This window comes from Nerophis lumbriciformis, linkage group LG07 (assembly GCF_033978685.3).
Source record: "Nerophis lumbriciformis linkage group LG07, RoL_Nlum_v2.1, whole genome shotgun sequence".
In the NCBI taxonomy this organism is placed as follows: domain Eukaryota; kingdom Metazoa; phylum Chordata; class Actinopteri; order Syngnathiformes; family Syngnathidae; genus Nerophis; species Nerophis lumbriciformis.
Window position 1 is genome coordinate 26,657,951 of NC_084554.2, and position 22,046 is coordinate 26,679,996.

General features: G+C 37.8%; 1 long non-coding RNA gene across 1 annotated transcript; it reads left to right on the forward strand.

Annotated features, from left to right (window-relative positions):
* Positions 1 to 923: 923 nt before the first annotated feature.
* Positions 924 to 21,999, forward strand: LOC133609712 (uncharacterized). Its single transcript, XR_009815760.2, has 4 exons — positions 924 to 1,589; positions 6,605 to 6,747; positions 9,236 to 9,363; positions 21,870 to 21,999. It is a non-coding gene; the product is annotated as an uncharacterized lncRNA (long non-coding RNA).
* The last annotated feature ends 47 nt before the right edge of the window (positions 22,000 to 22,046 follow it).

Below are 22,046 nucleotides of genomic sequence, written 5' to 3' on the forward strand. Positions count from 1 at the left end.
CCCATGCCTTGGACACTAATGCACCCCCATACCATCACAGATGCTGGCTTTTGAACTTTGCGTCGATAACAGTCCGGATAGTTCGCTTCCCCTTTGGTCCGGATGACACGATGTCGAATATTTCCAAAAACAAATTGAAATGTGGACTCGTCAGACCACAGAACACTTTTCCACTTTGCATCAGTCCATCTTAGATTATCTCAGGCCCAGAGAAGCCGGCGGCGTTTCTGGATGTTGATAAATGGCTTTCGCTTTGCATAGTAGAGCTTTAACTTGCACTTAAAGATGTAGCGACAAACTGTATTTAGTGACAGTGGTTTTCTGAAGTGTTCCTGAGCCCATGTGGTGATATCCTTTAGAGATTGATGTCGCTTTTTGATACAGTGCCGTCTGAGGGATCGTCACTGTCATTCAATGTTGGTTTCCGGCCATGCCGCTTACGTGGAGTGATTTCTCCAGATTCTCTGAACCTTTTGATGATATTATGGACCGTAGATGTTGAAATCCCTAAATTTCTTGCAATTGCACTTTGAGAAACGTTGTTCTTAAACTGTTTGACTATTTGCTCACGCAGTTGTGGACAAAGGGGTGTACCTCGCCCCATCCTTTCTTGTGAAAGACTGAGCATTTTTTGGGAAGCTGTTTTTATACCCAATCATGGCACCCACCTGTTCCCAATTAGCCTGCACACCTGTGGGATGTTCCAAATAAGTGTTTGATGAGCATTCCTCAACTTTATCAGTATTTATTGCCACCTTTCCCAACTTCTTTGTCACGTGTTGCTGGCATCAAATTCTAAAGTTAATGATTATTTGCAAAAAAAAAAAGTTTATCAGTTTGAACCTCAAATATGTTGTCTTTATAGCATATTCAACTGAATATGGGTTGAAAATGATTTGCAAATCATTGTATTCCGTTTATATTTACATCTAACACAATTTCCCAACTCATATGGAAACAGGGTTTGTACAAGTAAGTAAGACTAGATGTTTTGGGGGGATCTTACGGGGTTCACTGTGGCATTTGCTACGCCAACTCGCGTGCGGGGTTGTTTGTCACGTGCATTTTTGCTTGCAACCTAAAGCATAACAATTAGCGCTTCTCTGAAGACACTTTTAAGTCGAGGTACCAACTGTCGGACTATTTCTTGACACGTTAACTGCACTGAGGTCAAATCCATTGCATAACTGTGACACAGCAGGCTGGATCTCTGCTGAATTAGGTCAATGACTTTCACTGCATGAGTTCTATGTTTCATTCATTGAAACCTGTGTGTAAAAATCTATTTTCACTTTGACATGAATTTTTCAGAAAAACAAAATTAAATCGACTATGATGACATTTATGAATGGAATATAAAGCTGACACACACTGTATAAACATTGACACTGCCCTATTCATTTGTCTTGTTGTGCTTATAACATGCATTGTGCGTTTGCAGAGAGTCTGACTCACTGTGTTGTCCAGATCTGTTTGCACCACTGCGGCGTAATCTCCTCTAAGTTCTGCAAGCGCCCTTTGGCTGCCGCAGCCCAGGGCCAGAGGTAGAAGCAGCAGACTGATGCAGAGAAGAGGCTGCAAGGAGAACGGTAACACATGATCGTCAAAGACACAACAACTTCCACATACGCTGTAGATAACTGTCTTGTTTGCTAACTTGTTTTGATAGCTAAAAAAGTAGTTTGATTATCTAAACCAGGGAGCGGCAACCTTCAGCATACAAAGAGCCATTTAAGCCCGCATACCCCCAAATAAAACCCACCTAGAGCCGCAAACTCTGTTTGATTCCTGAACCTGTTCAATGGCCTTGTGGTTAGAGTGTCTACCCTGAGATCGGTAGGTCGTGAGTTCAAACCCTGGCTGAGTCATACCAAAGACTATAAAAATGGCATTCAATACCTCCCTGCTTGGCACTCAGCATCAAGGGTTGGAATTGGGGGTTAAGTCACCAAAATGATTCCCGGGCGTGGCCACCACTGCTGCTCACTGCTCCCCTCACCTCCCAGGGGGTGAACAAGGGGATGGGTCAAATCCAGAGGGTAATTTCACCACACCTAGTGTGCGTGTGACAATCATTGGTACTTTAACTTTTAACTTTAACTTTAAAATGACGATAACACCACTTATAGTTTCGTTACACTTGCGCTGTAGAATTTATGAAATCAAACACATGACAAAAAAACGACTCACATTTTATTTCTGGGTATAACGAAGCAAATCACCAAATTATTTGGAACATTAGAGAAAAATGCAGTGGTACTTCCCTTATTAATGAATTTAAAAAAAAAATCAACTCGCTCCAATATTCTGCGGCTAATTTGACTAAAAAGGGAAAACAACAACCTCGTCGTCAATAAAAGAAAATTAATAAATGTGGAAATAAATAAAATTATGATGAATCGGGGCTGTGACATACATTTCGATCGACAATATATCAAAATATGTTTTATTTTCATATGACAAAATCCCAGAACTCTCCAAAAATAAAAACTGTTGAATTAAAAAAAAAAAAAGCATTTACGGTAGCCACGGTGGAGGCATGAAAGGGCTCCAGAGCCGCAGGTTGCAGACCCCTGATATTCTAGACCAGGGGTCGGGAACCTTTTTGGCTGAGAGAGCCATGAAAGCCAAATATTTTAAAATGTATTTCCGTGAGAGCCATATAGTATTTTTTTAACACTGAATGCAACTAAATGTGTGCATTTATAAGTAAGACCAACATTTTTAGGGTACAATAAGTCTCATTGTTATTCTGAAGTTAACCAATAATAAATAAAATACTTCTTACCATTAATGAACGGGTGCGGAAGAAAACGGATTGATGGATTAAAATGCATGAGAATGTTTTATATTCTGAACGTTATTTTTAACACTGATTACCAGCGGAATTATTCATTACTTATCGTGTTAAGCAATGTCAGCTAAGATTTATCTGAGAGCCAGATAGAGTCATCAAAAGAGCCACATCTGGCTCTAGAGCCATAGGTTCCCTACCCCTGTTCTAGACCAAGGATGGCTCTCGACTTCAAAGTTTTAGTGTGATTGCGGTTCATGCACCCTCTGGGCGGTTAATAGTTGAATATATTACAGTGTCCAATGGGACAAAATTAAACAAATATTTACATGGGTAAATTAGTTATAATTGGAATTAAATACATACATGCGTAATCAAATGGGTCATTAATTACATTAAATTAATCATTTAATCATTGATTTCTATTTTTTCATGATTTATTTATTTTAGGATTTAATTATTGGTTTTATTATTTAACGACTTAATATTTTTGTGATTTAATTAATGACACAATTATGTAATTATTTAAAGATGTATGTATTAGTTCAATATTTCCTCTATTTGCCTCCGTTCATTTTTTTTTAATGAGAAATGAACGTTTTTTTAGACAAACTTTTTTTGGAGCTAAGTCGTTGATTTAGTGTTCCTGTGCTGCATTTCAATAACTTTTTATTTAAAAAAAAAAATCACTTGACATATAGTAAAACATTTAGAGGGACAAGTGTCTTATTAAATATGAAAAATATTCGGTCAGTTTTTACTTTTAACCCAAATTATTTCCAGGTATTCACTGTAAAGTGACATATTTATACAACACTTTTCTCCAGTGACTCAAAGCGCTTTTACACATAGAAAAACCTCTGAACTACATTGAAGTTAGGTATAGTGTGGGCGGAACTGTGAGGAAGGTAAGTGAAGTGCCTTGCGCAAGGACACAACGGCAGTGACTAGGATGGCAGAAGCTGGATTCGAACCGGGAACCCTTTAAGTTGCTGGTCGGCCGCTCTACCATTTGAGCCACACCGCCTCATTTTAGATGTTTTGCTTCCTTTTTTTGCTAGAAATTAGTCATTTAAAGACAGAATGTAAACCCATTCAGTAATTGTTGAAACACAGAGGAGATGTATGGATTAGCTCAGGGGCCGCATGGAGGAAAATCTATTCCCAAGTGGGCCGTAATGGTAAAGTCATGGCACGATAACTTAAAAATAAAGACAACTCCAGGTTGCTTTCTTTGTTTTACTTTAGCCAAAAATAGAACAAGCAACATTCTGAAAACGTACAAATCACAAATAATCCTCTGGACAAAACACTTCGAATTTGTTGAAAATTCTGAGAAAATTGTTGCAGCTTCAAAAACACAATGAGCTTAAACCTCGTCTCAGTGTAGCTACAAAGCCAGAATTAAACTTTTAAGTCACAGTCTTTCTGGGATTGAACAAAAAACACATGAAACTCTTTGAGGTATCAAATACCTCCTTTGTCGTGTCCACGTATCAATCCAGACCTAACTCAACAAACCGTAAGAAACGGAGGTAAAAACTACTCAAAAGGGTTAAGTTCACTTTTGTCGTGTTTGACGGAGACAATTTGGGGGAGTAAGAGTGCCAAATGACCATGTGTTCGAAGCACAAGACTTAGACTTACCGTATTTTCCGCACTATAAGGCGCACCGGATTATTAGCCGCACCTTCTATGAATTACATATTTCATAATTTTGTCCACCAATAAGCCGCCCCGGACTAAAAGCCGCGCCTACGCTGCGCTAAAGTGAATGTCAAAAAAACGCTGCGCTAAAGTGAATGTCAAAAAAACAGTCAGATAGTTCAGTCAAACTTTAATAATATATTGAAAACCAGCGTTCTAACAACTCTGTCCCAAAATGTACGCAAATGTGCAATCACAAACATAGTAAAATTCAAAATGGTGTAGAGCAATAAATAGCAACATAATGTTGCTCGAACGTTAATGTCACAACACACAAAATAAACATAGCGCTCACCTTCTGAAGTTATTCTTCATTCGTAAATCCTTCGAATTCTTCGTCTTCGGTGTCCGAATTGAAAAGTTGCGCAAGCGTGGGATCCAAAAATGGCCGGCTCCGCCTCGTCGAAGTCATCGGATTCAGTGTCGCTGTTGTTGTGCAGCAGTTCTGTGAATCCTGCCTTCCGGAAAGCTCGGACCACAGTTGTGACCGAAACTATCTGCCCAGGCATTTACGATCCACTGGCAGATGTTGGCGTATGTCGACCGGCGCTATCTGCCCGTCTTAGTGAAGGTGTGTTCGCCTTCGGAGCTGTGTGAAAAAAGCCACCCGGCCTCTTCGCGTAAACTTCCCTTAACCACTCGCTCATCTTTTCTTCATCCATCCATCCCTTCGAGTTAGCTTTTATGATGACGCCGGCTGGAAAGGTCTCTTTTGGCAAGGTCTTCCTTTTGAATATCACCCTGGGTGGAAGTTAGCATGGCAAGCTAGAACCACAGTGAAGGATGACTTCTCATTCCCTGTGGTGCGAATATTCACCGTACGTGCTCCCGTTCCACAGTGCAGTTCACAGGAATATCAGTTGCTGTGAAATACGGTAGTAATCCGTGTGCGGATGGAGAGATTGCGTCTTTTTATGAACCGGATCCTTGTCCTTTGTAGGAGCCATTTTGTGGTCTTTACAGATGTAAACAGGAAATGAAACGTACGGTGATATCCGCGCGTTTTTTCTTCTTCTTCCGGGGGCGGGTGAAGCGCTTCCTGTTCTATGGGGGCGGGTGCTTTCCTTGGCGGTTGCTTGCGTAGAAGAAGAAGCGCTTCCTGTTCTACCGGGAAAAAAGATGGCGGCTGTTTACCGAAGTTGCGAGACCGAAACTTTATGAAAATGAATCATAATAAAGCGCACCGGGTTATTAGGCGCACTGTCAGCTTTTGAGAAAAATTGTGGTTTTTAGGTGCGCCTTATAGTGCGGAAAATACGGTAGACTTCCTTTTATTGTCATTCAAATTTAACCTTTACAGTACAGATAACAACAACATTTTGTTGCATTAGCTCGTTGTAGTGCAGGCTAAAAGTGCAATAAGGTGCAGATATAAATAAATAGATTATTGTACAGATAAATATATTTATCCGTAGAAGACATATAACGGCAGGTTTTAAGTTCGATGTGGGTCGAGGAGGAGGAGCCACATTCACCCTTTACTGTGCACCTCCTGCACGGCCTAGGTATAAACCATTTGCTTGCCTAACAGAATCGCTATTGTGACATCCAGTGGACACATTTGGAACAGCAGTTTCTTTTGTTAAAATAAAAAAAAAAAGCAGCTAATTTTTTCCAATTGCTGACACACTATTTTTTTTTATTTTCACACACTTAACAAAGTCTACACACAGTAAACAAAACAACTGTGCAGATTTGCCTAATATTAGGCATAGTTTTTGCGAAATATTACACACTGCTTTACACACACCTTCCCATCTTGCGCACAGATAACGATTGTGATACACCCATTTTCACATTTTACACACACTAGGATTGTGATACAAACATCTTTATCTCCAGATTTTTTTTTTTTTCAAACCTTGCTGTTGCCTAAGTCTGCACATGTAGCCTATATTCTATGCTGTAATTTTAATTTCTCTCAAGATTGTTTTTTCAAACCTTTTTATTTGTCTCAGATTTTAATTTGTACTGCATGTCATTGTTGACTACTGTGATATGTTACTTTACCTGACTGTGGTAACAATACATATTTGCAGTTTGCAGCATCATTGTTGAGCACTTCTTGAAAAGATTACAGGATATTTTTTACTTTCTCTTTAGGTCAGTGGTTCTTAACCTGGGTTCGATGGAACCCTAGGGGTTCGGCGTAGGTCAAGACACACCCGACTCATCGTGTAAATACAAACTTCTCCCTATCGGCGTATAACGGATACGGCAACAGCAGAAGTCAGACTGATTTGCAGGTGTGTAATTTGTTGTGAGTTTGTGCACCAGTAAAAAAAAACATGGTAACACTTTAGTATGGGGGAACATACCCTCTAACCCTGGCCCTAACTCTAACACTAACCAAATAACTCTAAAGTAAGTCTTTGTTACTTAGAATATGTTCCCCTAGTGTCCAAAACACTCTAAATTAAGTCTTTGTTACTTAGAATATGTTCCCCTAGTGTCCAAAAAACTCTAAATTAAGTCTTTGTTACTTAGAATATGTTCCCCTAGTGTCCAAATAACTCTAAATTAAGTCTTTGTTACTTAGAATATGTTCCTCTAGTGTCCAAATAACTCTAAATTAAGTCTTTGTTACTTAGAATATGTTCCCATCCATCCCATCCATTTTCTACCGCTTATTCCCTTTGGGGTCGCGGGGGGCGCTGGAGCCTATCTCAGCTACAATCGGGCGGAAGGCGGGGTACACCCTGGACAAGTCGCCACCTCATCGCAGGGCCAACACAGATAGACATACAACATTCACACTCACATTCACACACTAGGGCCAATTTAGTGTTGCCAATCAACTTACCCCTAGTGTCCAAATAACTCTAAATTAAGTCTTTGTTACTTAGAATATGTTCCCCTAGTGTCCAAATAACTCTAAATTAAGTCTTTGTTACTTAAAATATGTTCCCCTAGTGTCCAAAAAACTCTAAATTAAGTCTTTGTTACTTAGAATATGTTCCCCATACTAAAGTGTTACCAAAAACATATAACTTTGTCTTGAATTTGAAAAAAAAAAAACATTTTATTTTTCACTAAAGAAGGGTTCGATGAATGCGCATATGAAACCGGTGGGGTTCGGTACCTCCAACAAGGTTAAGAACCACTGCTTTAGGTCCTTACATATAGGCCCACTTCAAAGTAGACAATGATGATTGCTGTGGATTTGCCAATATATTTTGTCAAGTTAAAGTAATCATTCATCACATTTGCTAAAAGGGTCGGGCAAAATGCCCCAAATATGTGAAAATGTTTGAAAATTTCACAAAGTAAAATAGGGTTTTTTACAAATGTGTTTTGTATTTATCACTGTTCTGGGTAACTCACTCCAATAGAGTCTTATCATTTGAAGTCTGTGTGAGTGAGATGACATTAAAACTGCATTTTTACAAATGCTTGCTTTATTTTGATGAATGAGCATATGTTTTGACTAGAGATGCGTTAAAATAATATCGGAAATTATCGGTATCGTTTTTTTATTATCAGTATCTTTTTTTAAATGTATTTATTTGTTCTATTAAATCAACATAAAAAGCACAAGATACACTTACAATTAGTGCACCAACCCAAAAAACCTTCCTCCCCCATTTACACTCATTCACACAAAAGGGTTGTTTCTTTCTGTTATTAATATTCTGGTTCCTACATTATATATCAATATATATCAATACAGTCTGCAAGGGATACAGTCCGTAAGCACACATGATTGTGCGTGCTGCTGGTCTACTAATGGTACTAACCTTTAACAGTTAATTTTACTCATTTTCATTAATTACTAGTTTCTATGTAACTGTTTTTATATTGTTTTACTTTCTTTTTTATACAAGAAAATGTTTTTAATTTATTTATCTTATTTTATTTTATTATTAATTTTTTTTAAAGTACCTTATCTTCACCATACCTGGTTGTCCAAATTTGGCATAATAATGTGTTAATTCCACGACTGTATATATCGGTTGATATCGGTATCGGTTGACATCAGTATCTGTAATTAAAGAGTTGGACAATATCGGATATCGGCAAAAAGCCATTATCGGACATCCCTAGTTTTGACCCAAGGGTGTCATTTTGCAAATAATATAGGAATTAAGAAAATTTAATGTTGTGTTTGGAAAAGTGTGTAAATCCTTTTGAAAAAAGACACCCAGTTAGTAAAATAGTGTGTAAGCAAATGGAAAAAACTGTATACTTGGCAAACTCGTCACGCGGGCCGGATAAAACCTGTTCGCGGGCCTGAACTGGCCCACGGGCCGTAGGTTTGACACCCCTGGATTAGATCAACTTCAAGTGTTTTTATAAAATCACAGTAAATAATATTCACTTGATTTTCATAGTGCCATTTATAGCACGTTATTGTGAAATACCAGTTAATTGCTGCGGAATAGAAAGATATTGTCCTTTTTACAGTGTGTTGTTGTCATTACATCATTCTACTTTTAAACATGGTGTGAAATCCTGGTCATTCTTAACCAGGATTTCGGACAAAACAAATCATATTTGTTTAAACCAGTCAGTATAATTAATATTGTGGAATGTACACAGATATTGCACGTCACATTTAACAAAATATGACACTTGTAAATATTCCAAACCAGCATGGAAGTGAGGCCTTATCATTTCCAACATGGTGCAATTATCCTATGGTGACTGATCGACAACTGGATGACTCAAAAGCAGATTCAATATAAATCTGCACTATAAATCCTCAGTAAATTTCACTTTCCTTCTGACTTGCAGACGGGAAGTTCCGACTGATCGCAGCTCAGAGGACCAAGTCGGTCGCACATGGAGGACGGAAGCAATTCAGGAATGGCCACGGAATGTTGCAGTTCGAATCCCGGCTTGAAAATCGACGTTGCACCACGGTGAGCTGCAGACGTCCTCGCGTACTTACCATTTGTCATTCTTCATTCATGTGGTCGTCTGGTTGCGTGGGAGATGCGGTCCACACATGTCGGTGGTCTTCCTCGGGTTTGTACTGTCTGCACGGAGCGTGGACTCTACAGCACTTTTTTTTTTTAACTTCGCCACTGCGACGCACATCCAACATGTTTTGTTTTTTTTAACTTCCGCGTTTTCAGCACTTTCACTTTGCTCTCAGCGTGGTATTAACAAAGCTCACATTTCATTCGGCTCTTTGCTCATTTCCCACGTATGGAACATATTTACTTTATGGGCCACGCACCTGGCGGAAGTTTTATACAAAAAAGATTTAAAATATATATATATAAAAAAAAAATCACATATGTTATATGGCGCACACACTTTAAAATCAACGTTTAAACTTTTAAACAAACAGTGTGACATTATTTAGAGATTGTTGTTTCTGGTTTACATCACTTACAGTATTTACTGGTCATCTGTTGCTAGGCAGAAAATGCGGCGTAGCGCGAGCAGAGAGGAACAGGAAGTCAGGCAGGCTCACTCTCATGAAATTTTTATTTAAAAATATTCTGAAGCCCCCCCTAAATAATTTGGTGTTACTTTATTGATAACAATGGGATAAGTATTTTTGGGGCTACATTTCCAGAAAGCTACTGTGAGGACCAGGGGGCCGGTGCTGCTTCATAAAAACATGCAACATAAGTAATGGACTCATTTTGATGACATTTTCAGAACATGTCCTAAATAGGAACTGAAACAAGTACGTCTGTAGTTTTTATTATTATTTATATAGTAGCTCGTCAAAATACGTATTGTTGACATTGCTGATAAACAACCAGCCATGCATTTGAGCTTAATCAAGGTTTATACCGTTTTTGTTTTGGTTTGTTTCCTGGTGTGTAAAAAGGAACCACAGTATATCAACGCTATTTTACCTTAATCACAATTATTTTGTGTGAGGAAACCTCAGCAGTGATGTGCATGAGTGCACATGCTCAGTAGCGTTGTGCAGCGAATGGGTTGCAAATTTGTCCAAAATACCAGACCACTTCTCTATTTTGTATTGTATTTTTAAGAATCTGCAGCAAAAATGTGAGCCTCAGTTTTTTTTAACTAAATTCACAGGCCACCAGTGGAATAGGTCAAATGATAAACAAGTGAGGACCTAAAGTGGAACCTTGAGGAACACTACTTGTATGACTAAAGAAGTTGAAATGACTACTGACTGCATCTGCACTAAACCAGCTATAGCAACACCTTAGTTAAATAAATCCCATTATGAAAAATAACTGCCAAAAAGATAAAGGAGTGCCTTGAGGAAGGCCTCAGATATGTAAATAACAAGTTCGGACTCCAGTGTTCTATGTTTGCTCGCAAGGTTAAAGTGTCAATGCAAAGATCTGCCAATGGGTTGACGGTGGTCTAAGTTTCTCCATCTAACAGGAGCACTTGAGTGTTTTTAGGAATTTGCTTCAAAAATGTTTTCCTCCCAAGTTTTGAACCTAACTTGGGGGCCGGTATGGTGTCATTCCCTGGCCCGATTTGGCCCCTGAAAGCCAGTTGAATAGTCCTGGAGTAGACTATAAACATATATATTAGTGCTATCAAACAATTGTCACTTTTCATTTGTGATTCATAAATTGTGATGTATATACAGTATATGTATATAAATGTGTATATATGCAGTCATGGTCAAAAGTTTACATTTAGTACAGTAGTACAGTATACAAACATATATCTTATATATATATATATATATACAGTCGCGATCAAAAGTTGACATACACTTGTAAAGAACATAATGTCATGGTTGTCTAGAGTTTCCAATAATTTCTACAACTCTTATTTTTTTGTGATAGAAAGATTGAAGCACATACAGCAATGTTAATATTTGGTTACATGTCCCTTGGCAAGTTTCACTACAATACGATGCTGTTGGTAGCCATCCACAAGCTTCTGGCAAGCTTCTGGTTGAATTTTTGGCCACTGGTGCAGTTCAACTAAATTTGTTGGTTTTCTGACATGGACTTGTTTCTTCAGCATTGTCCACACGTTTAAGTCAGGACATTGGGAAAGCCATTCTAAAACCTTAATTCTAGCGTGTGTTTGGGGTCATTGTCCCGTTGGAACACCCAACTGTGCCCAAGACCCAACTTTCGAGCTGATGATTTTAGGTTGTTAGAATTTGGAGGTAATCTTCCTTTTTCATTGTCCTAATCCAACAAAACAATACACAGCAATACCATAACAATGCAATCCAATTGCAAAACCAAACCTGACCCAGCAACACTCAGAACTGCAATAAACAGAGCAATTGAGAGGAGACACAAACACGACACAGAACAAACCAAAAGTAGTGAAACAAAAATGAATATTATCAACAACAGTATCAATATTAGTTACAATTTCAACATAGCAGTGATTAAAAATCCCTCATTGACATTATCATTAGACATTTATAAAAGAAAAAAGAACAATAGTGTCACAGTGGCTTACACTTGCATTGCATCTCATACGCTTGACAACACACTGTGTCCAATATTTTCACAAAGATAAAATAAGTCATATTTGTGGTTCATTTAATAGTTAAAACAAATTTACATTATTGCAATCAGTTGATAAAACACTGTCCTTTACAATTATAAAAGCTTTTTACAAAAATCTACTACTCTGCTTGCATGTCAGCAGACTGGGGTAGATCCTGTTGAAATCCTATGTATTAAATGAATAGAGAATCGTTTTGAATCGGGAAAAAAATCGTTTTTGAATCGAGAATCGTGTTGAATTGAAAAAAAAAAAAAATCGATTTTGAATCGAATCGTGACCCCAAGAATCGATATTGAATCGAATCGTGTAAATAATGTATTTATTTATTTTTATATATATATATATATATATATATATATATATATATATATATATATATATATATATATATATATATATATATAATGTATATTTGCTACTATATTTTAATATATCAAAGGTGCAATTTTAGTGTTAATGATGTTCATTTATTAGGAAAAAAGAATGAAGGTTATGGGATAGGCTCCAGCACCCCGCGACCCCGAGAAGGACAAGCGGTAGAAAATGGATGGATTGGTGTTTTGCAAGTAGAAAAGTCAGTGTTTATTTGAACTTTTCCATGCATGTCCGAAATAATACTACTACTGCTGCTACTACTACTACCACTACTACAAACTACTCCAACGATTACTACAGCCACTACTACTACTAAAAAAAACTACAACTACTAAACTACTAGTACTACTAAAACCTATTATACTACTACTTCTACTACTAAAAACTACCGATATAAACTACAATCACTACTACTGCTAAAAACTACTACTACTTCAAACTACTAATACTTAAAAAAAACTACTAGTACTACTAAAAGTTATCATACTACTACTTCTACTACTAAAAACTACCGATATAAACTACAATCACTACTACTGCTAAAAGCTACTACTACTTCAAATTACTAATACTTAAAAAAACTACTAGTACTACTAAAAGCTATCATGCTACTACTTCTACTACTAAAAACTCCCGATATAAACTACAATCACTACTACTGCGAAAAACTACTACTACTTCAAACTACTAATACTTAAAAAAACTACTAGTACTACTAAAATCTATCATACTACTACTTCTACTACTAAAAACTACCGATATAAACTACAAACACTACTACTGCTAAAAACTACTACTACTTCAAACTACTAATACTTAAAAAAACTACTAGTACTACTAAAAGCTATCATACTACTACTTCTACTACTAAAAACTACCGATATAAACTACAATCCCTACTACTGCTAAAAACTACTACTACTTCAAACTACTAATACTTAAAAAAACTACTAGTACTACTAAAAGCTATTATACTACTACTTCTACTACTAAAAACTACCGATATAAACTACAATCACTAGTACTGCGAAAAACTACTACTACTTCAAACTACTAATACTTAAAAAAAACTACGAGTACTAACAAAAGCTATCATACTACTACTTCGACTACTAAAAACTACCGATATAAACTACAATCCCTACTACTGCTAAAAACTGCTACTACTTCAAAAAACTACTAGTACTACTAAAAGTTATCATACTACTACTTCTACTACTAAAAACTACCGATATAAAATACAATCACTACTACTGCGAAAAACTACTACTACTTCAAACTACTAATACTTAAAAAAAACTACTAGTACTACTAAAAGCTATCATACTACTACTTCTACTACTAAAAACTACCGATATAAACTACAACCACTACTACTGCTAAAAACTACTACTACTTCAAACTACTAATACTTAAAAAAATCACTAGTACTACTAAAAGCTATCATACTACTACTTCTACTACTAAAAACTACCGATATAAAATACAATCACTACTACTGCGAAAAACTACTACTATTTCAAACTACTAATACTTAAAACAACTACTAGTACTACTAAAAACTATCATACTACTACTTCTACTACTAAAAACTAGCGATATAAACTACAATCACTACCACTGCTAAAAACTACTACTACTTCAAACTACTAATACTTAAAAAAATTACTAGTACTACTAAAAGCTATCATACTACTACTTCTACTTCTAAAAACTACCGATATAAGCTACAATCACTACTACTGCCAAAAACTACTACTACTTTAAACTACTAATACTTAAAAAAACTACTAGTACTACTAAAAGCTATCATACTACTACTTCTACTACTAAAAACTACAGATATAAACTACAATCACTACTACTGCTAAAAACTACTACTACTTCAAACTATTAATACTTCAAAAAACTGCTAGTACTACTAAAAGCTATCATACTACTACTTCTACTACTAAAAACTACCGATATAAACTACAATCACTACTACTGCTAAAAACTACTACTACTTCAAACTACTAATACTTAAAAAAACTACTAGTACTACTAAAAGCTATCATACTACTACTTCTAAAAACTCCCGATATAAACTACAATCACTACTACTGCTAAAAACGACTACTACTTTAAACTACTAATACTTAAAAAACTACTAGTACTACTAAAAGCTATCATACTACTACTTCTACTACTAAAAACTACCGATATAAACTACAATCACTACTACTGCTAAAAACTACTACTACTTCAAACTACTAATACTTCAAAAATCTACTAGTACTACTAAAAGCTATCATACTACTACTTCTACTACTAAAAACTACCGATATAAACTACAATCACTACTACTGCTAAAAACTACTACTACTTCAAACTACTAATACTTAAAAAAAACTACTAGTACTACTAAAAGTTATCATACTACTACTACTTCTACTACTAAAAACTCCCAATATAAACTACAATCACTACTACTGCTAAAAGCTACTACTACTTCAAATTACTAATGCTTAAAAAAACTACTAGTACTACTAAAAGCTATCATACTACTACTTCTACCACTAAAAACTCCCGATATAAACTACAATCACTACTACTGCTAAAAACTACTACTACTTCAAACTACTAATACTTAAAAAAATCACTAGTACTACTAAAAGCTATCATACTACTACTTCTACTACTAAAAACTACTGATATAAAATACAATCACTACTACTGCGAAAAACTACTACTACTTCAAACTACTAATACTTCAAAAAACTACTAGTACTACTAAAAGCTATCATACTACTACTTCTACTACTAAAAACTACCGATATAAACTACAATCACTACTACTGCTAAAAACTACTACTACTTCAAACTACTAATACTTAAAAAAATCACTAGTACTACTAAAAGCTATCATACTACTACTTCTACTACTAAAAACTACTGATATAAAATACAATCACTACTACTGCTAAAAACTACTACTACTTCAAACTACTAATACTTAAAAAAATCACTAGTACTACTAAAAGCTATCATACTACTACTTCTACTACTAAAAACTACTGATATAAAATACAATCACTACTACTGCGAAAAACTACTACTACTTCAAACTACTAATACTTCAAAAAACTACTAGTACTACTAAAAGCTATCATACTACTACTTCTACTACTAAAAACTACTGATATAAAATACAATTACTACTACTGCTAAAAACTACTACTACTTCAAACTACTAATACTTAAAAAAATCACTAGTACTACTAAAAGCTATCATACTACTACTTCTACTACTAAAAACTACCGATTTAAACTACAATCACTACTACTGCTAAAAGCCACTACTACTTCAAACTACTAATACTTAAAAAAAAACTACTAGTACTACTAAAAGCTATCATACTACTACTTCTACTACTAAAAACTACCGATATAAACTACAACCACTACTACTGCTAAAAACTACTACTACTTCAAACTACTAATACTGTTGTTGTTTGTGGTTACCAGTAGGAAGAACCATGTCGAGCTGCATGAATAACTTGGCTTTAATAAAGACTTCAGGAGGACAGCAATTTTACATACGCACTGCATGAGAGTGGTAATAACTGATTCCCTGATGTGCACACCCTGGTGGTGTGTTCGAAAATTACAACAACAAAACAGTCATTTTACCAAATGATCTACATCCTTCCCTTTTAGTTAAGAGTCTTTCATAAAAAACAAAAGCAGATAAGTGAAATGAATATCTATATGTAACAGAGATTAAATCTCTTAACTGTGTAGGGTAAGTACAAACAATTCACTATCTGTATGAAATATCTAAACACATCACAGAACAGGTAGAAAAAATACTATCTCTCAAAATAAATCACATGTACATTTTTTTTTTCTTTTTTCTTACTGCACATATTTTGGATTGGGTCTACACACTCGACCTGCACGTGTTGTATAAACTGTGTCAGTCTGCGTCATGAATCTGGGTCGAATTGGTGATGCACTTTCCGTTTGCCTAATCACTGTCTCTTCTCTCAGTGGTGTGGGAGGGACTAAGTCCACCACGGTATGTCTACCATCCTGAGAGTCTGCTTCGTCGTTCTGGAGAGGTGTTGGTGGTCGTTCTTGAACCGGGAGGATGTGGCGACGATTCCTTCTGTATCTTCTCCCATCGGATTGGATGATGTAGGAACGTGGCTCTTCGCACAACTTTTCCACTATTCCAAGTCGGTCATGTCCAGCAGGAGTTTGCATACGGATCACTTGCCCTTCTGCCAAGGGACTCAGTGGGCGACTTGACTTGTCGTAGTGACGTTTCACCGTAGTTCTCTTGTCGACTAGTCGGGCGTGTACTTGTCTTGAGTCTTTTGCTGTTGGCTGTAGTAGTCTGGTACACACTGGGATAGCTGCGCGCGTTTGTCTTGACATTAACCGTTCGGCAGGGGAACCAATGTCCGCATCTCGGGGAATGTTTCTGAGGTTAAGGAGGTTTAGGAAGACATCAGTTTTGTCCCGGTGGGATTTCTCCATCAGTTGCTTGGCACTCCTGACAGCTCTTTCCGCAAGTCCATTCGACTGGGGAAACTCTGGGCTGCTAGTGGTGTGGATGAAGTTCCACTCCTCAGCAAACTTCCTGAATTGTTCACACTTGTACTGTCTTGCATTGTCAGATAGCAGTGTGTGTGGTGTACCATGCACTGAAAAATGTCTTTTCAATTTGGAAATTACAGCTGTCGCTGTGATGTTTTGTAGAAGGTCAATTTCAAACCATCCAGAATAGGAATCCACTAGCACCTGGTAGTGTTGTCCACGCCATTCAAAAATGTCTGTAGCAACTGTGGACCAGGGAAGGTCTGGAACTGGATGGAGATGGAGCGGTTCTTTCTGTTGATGTGGTTTTGTGCTGTTGCACACTGTGCAAGAAAGTAGTTCTTCAGTGATGTCTCGTGACATTGATGGCCAAAAGATGATACCTCTTGCTCTGCGTTTGGTTGCTTCAATGCCTGGGTGACCTTTATGTACAATCTTAATGTACTCTTTTTGTAGTGACCGGGGAATAACTGCTTTCTGCCCTTTTATGACGATTCCATCTTCCACAGTGAGTTTGTCTCTGTAGGGGAAGAAAACTTCAATTGCAGGCTGCAGCTGAGTCTGTCTGGCAGGCCATCCACGCTGGATAACTGTATTGAGAGTCTGCAGTACTTCATCCTCCTCCGTGTGTTTCTTGAGCTCTTCCAGGCGGGCCGTAGAAATGTAGCTCACCGACATGACGTCGAAAGAACCACTATCAGATGGGCTCTCACTGTCTGTCGCATTAGGGGCTCTTGAAAGAGTGTCAGCTATGTACATGTGCTTTCCTTTTTTGTAGACTAAGCTTATGTCATAGCTTTGCAGGCGTAGCAGCATCCGCTGAAGACGGGCAGGGGCATTGTGAATTGGTTTCTTCAAGATAGTCACCAACGGTTGGTGGTCAGTTTCTACTATGGTGGGCTTGCCATACACATACTCTCTGAACTTGGTGCACGCAAACACAACAGCTAGAAGCTCCTTCTCAATTTGAGCGTATCGAGTTTCTGTTTCTGTAAGGGTGCGGGATGCAAAGGCTACTGGCCTTCCATTTTGCATGCAAGCAGCTCCTAGTCCAAAACATGACGCGTCACAGGTCAGCGTGACTGGCTCTTTGACATCGTAGTAGGCCAATACTGGTGGAAAGGAGAGACATGCTTTCAGGCGGTCGAAAGCATCTTGATGTTGCTGGAACCAGCACCATGCCGTCTCTTTGTGAGTCAGCTTCCTCAGTGGCGTTGCGATGTCACTGAGGTTTGGAATGTACTTGCCAAGATAGTTGACCATTCCCAGGAAACGTTGAAGTGAAGTGACATCTGTGGGGACTGGCATCTCCGTGATAGCAGCAGTTTTGGAGGGGTCAGCTTTCAATCCTTTACTTGTGAAGATATGACCAACGTAGCATACTTGGTCAAGTCGAAACTTGCATTTCTGCGGGTTGAGTTTGAGGTTTATTTCCTTCACACGTTCAAGCACTTTTTTTAGGTTGGCGTCGTGCTCCGCCACATCACGACCTCCGATGATGATGTCATCGACAATGACTGAGCATGGATATCCAGCAAAGAGTTGATCCATTGTGCGCTGGAATACCTCGCTTGCAGAGTTAATACCGAAAGGCATGCGAAGGAATCTGTAACGTCCAAAAGGAGTACTGAATGTCTGCCAGAATGAATTTTTTTGCGTCTATCACCGAAAACACTGTTGCACCTGACATTTGTGCTGCTACCTCCTCCACACTTCTCATGGGGTGGTGGGGCCGTTTTAGTGCTTCATTTAAATCTTTGGGGTTGATGCATAATCTGATTTCTGATTTGCCTTTCTTGTGCGCAGCGACCATGGATGACACCCAATCTGTTGGTTCGGTGACTGAAGTAATAACGCCTATGCGTTCCATGCGTTCAAGTTCAGCTTTCACACAATCTTGCATCGCCACGGGGATGCGGTGGGCCGGCCTTACAACAGGCGGCACATTGGGGTCCACTGTCATTGTGTAAACAACTGGTAGTTCTCCGAGCTCTTCACTGAAGATATCTTGGTATTGTGTGAGGATCCGTGCGCTGAACTCTCCAGTGTTCTCTGTGGTGACATGGTGCACATTGGGACTCAACTCGACTAGCCCCATACGCAGGCATGCACGGAAGCCCAACAGCGATGTCACATTTTTATCCACTATGAAAAATGTCAGTAAGTGGCGCTGTGCCTTTAAAAAGCATGTCAGTGTAGCTTCACCTTGTGTCTCGATTTTGGCTCCTCCGTAAGCAACCAAATTTGTGCTTTTGTTTTGTTTGGCGAGTTTCACGCCGCTGTTTACTCTATTGAAAGTATTTAATGACATTACATTGCATTCAGCACCTGTATCCACTTTCATTTCAGTTGGCACGTCATTTATGCACACTGTGACAAATCCTTCATCTTGGTCTCTTTGTTGTGGATTTACAGTGTCAACGCAATTTTCAATTTCCAAGCCATCCACATAGAATGTGTCATTTTCACTTTGGCTGTGTTGATCCATTGTCACATCATGCACAGACTGTCCATAGCGCTTGTTTGTGGTAAACTTGGACTGGCTCTGTGGCTTTGACTTGCAGCATTTTTTGTAGTGATTTCGTTTCATGCAGTTGTGACATTGTTGTCCAAACGCTGGACACATTTCCTTTTTTGCTGTGTGACTCCCTCCACAATTGTTACACTTTGTGATAGTCTGGGCAATTTTCTGGAATTTGCCTTTAAATTGCTTGTATTGTGTGGGTTTAATCTCATCAATATTGGTAGCTTGCGTAGCCAATGTTTTGATATTTTCCTCTGTCATTTCGTGAATACGGCAGATTGAGATTGCCTTGGCAAGAGTCAATTCACTGTCCCTCAGTAATGTCTTTCTCAGAGAGTCGTTTGTGATGCCACACACAATTTTGTCACATATGAGTTCATCAATTAGATCTCCAAATTGACATGTTTTGGCTTTAATCTTCAAATCACTGATGAATGATTCCATGCTCTCCCCATGCTTTTGAATTCTCGAATGGAACTTGTGCCTTTCCAATGTTTTGTTCGTTCGCGGATTGCACATTTCTCTGAACTTCCTCTTCAGGCACTCGGGATCTTCCCGCGACTCCGCAGGAGCGAGAATAGCACCGCCCGCGCCGGCGGCACGCACCTCTGGCACGTACGCAAACGAGCGCTCCCTCTCGATCGCTTCTGGACCAGCGAGGTTTAATAGGATGTATGCGCGGGTCTTCGCGGGCTTGTCCGAGTGAGCAGCAGCAATGAAAATGTCATATTCTTGCTCAAAAATGCGCCAGTTCTCCGCGACATTGTCGTTGAAGACGACTGGGTCTGGACGACGAAACCCGTCCGCCATTATGGATCGGCGTGTCCACCGCACGGCAGGAAAAAAAATCTCCGGTGGCAAATTTTAGTACAAAAAGTACTCACAGGCGAGAAGTTTGTCCACTACTCTGACACCATGTTGTTGTTTGTGGTTACCAGTAGGAAGAACCATGTCGAGCTGCATGAATAACTTGGCTTTAATAAAGACTTCAGGAGGACAGCAATTTTACATACACACTGCATGAGAGAGTGGTAATAACTGATTCCCTGATGTGCACACCCTGGTGGTGTGTTCGAAAATTACAACAACAAAACAGTCATTTTACCAAATGATCTACAAATACTTAAAAAAAACTATGAGTACTACTAAAAGCTATCATACTACTACTTCTACTACTAAAAACTACCGATATAAACTACAACCACTACTACTGCTAAAAACTAGTACTACTTCAAACTACTAATACTTAAAAAAACTACTAGTACTACTAAAAGCTATCATACTACTACTTCTACTACTAAAAACTACCGATATAAACTACAACCACTACTACTGCTAAAAACTACTACTACTTCAAACTACTAATACTTAAAAAAATTACTAGTACTACTAAAAGCTATCATACTACTACTTCTACTACTAAAAACTACCGATATAAACTACAATCACTACTACTAAAAACTACTACTACTTTAAACTACTAATACTTAAAAAAACTACTAGTACTACTAAAAGCTGTCATACTACTACTTCTACTACTAAAAACTACCGATATAAACTACAATCACTACTACTGCTAAAAACTACTACTACTTCAAACTACTAATACTTAAAAAAACTACTAGTACTACTAAAAGCTATCATACTACTACTTCTACTACTAAAAACGACTGCAATAAACTACAAATACTGCTAAAAACTACTACTACTCCTACTCTTCCTACTACTAAAAACTACTGCAATAAACTACAAATACTGCTAAAAACTACTCCTCCTACTCCTCCTACTACTAAAAACTACTATTACTAAAAGCTCTTACTACTATCTACTACTACTACTACTAATAATAATAACTACAACTTTTACTACTACAACTCCTACTACTGAAACTAATACTACTATTACAACTTCTATGACTAAAAACTACGAAGACACATCTACAACTACTACTACCACTACTCGTAAAAAACTACTGCTACTAATTTGATTCAAACAATCTTATTAACTAACTTTGACAGCAAAATTGATTTCTTCTAAACTTTTATGACATCGTATTTTGTAATTGACAGATTGAAATGAAAGAAAAAACGTGTTTATGGCACGGGCCGGCCCTTGCTCACATCCTGTGCACCCTCTGGCACCTAAGCCCCCCTGTTCTATTTTTTGTGTGGCTCTTAAAATGTGTTGACTTTCATGAACTTCTATTTGCACTTCAATTTCTAGGTGGCAGAATGTCCATAATGTATCCAACTGTTGCCATTCAGACAATAAGTCATGGCAACGGCATGCTGAGCGCGAGCGTGAGATTTTTCCTAACGTGTGCCTTTCCTCCATGAGGTCGGCAAAAACTGATCCAGTGCAAAATTCAACTTGAAGTACGAAAACGGCAGCACCAGCGAGAGTTGTGTCAGCTGGAGTCAGCAACAAGTCAATAATACACAGATTTCTTAATTTCAGGCTCTGCTGCATGAAGGAATAATTCTGACCCCCAAAATGGAAGAGGATTTATCCAAGCTCAAAAAGGTCTCCAAACTGGACTTGAGAAGGATAGCCTCTTTTTTTTTTTTTTTTTTTTTTTTTTTTTATACAAGTGAAGGTAAGAACACTTGTTTTCAATTACTTAGTATTTGAAAA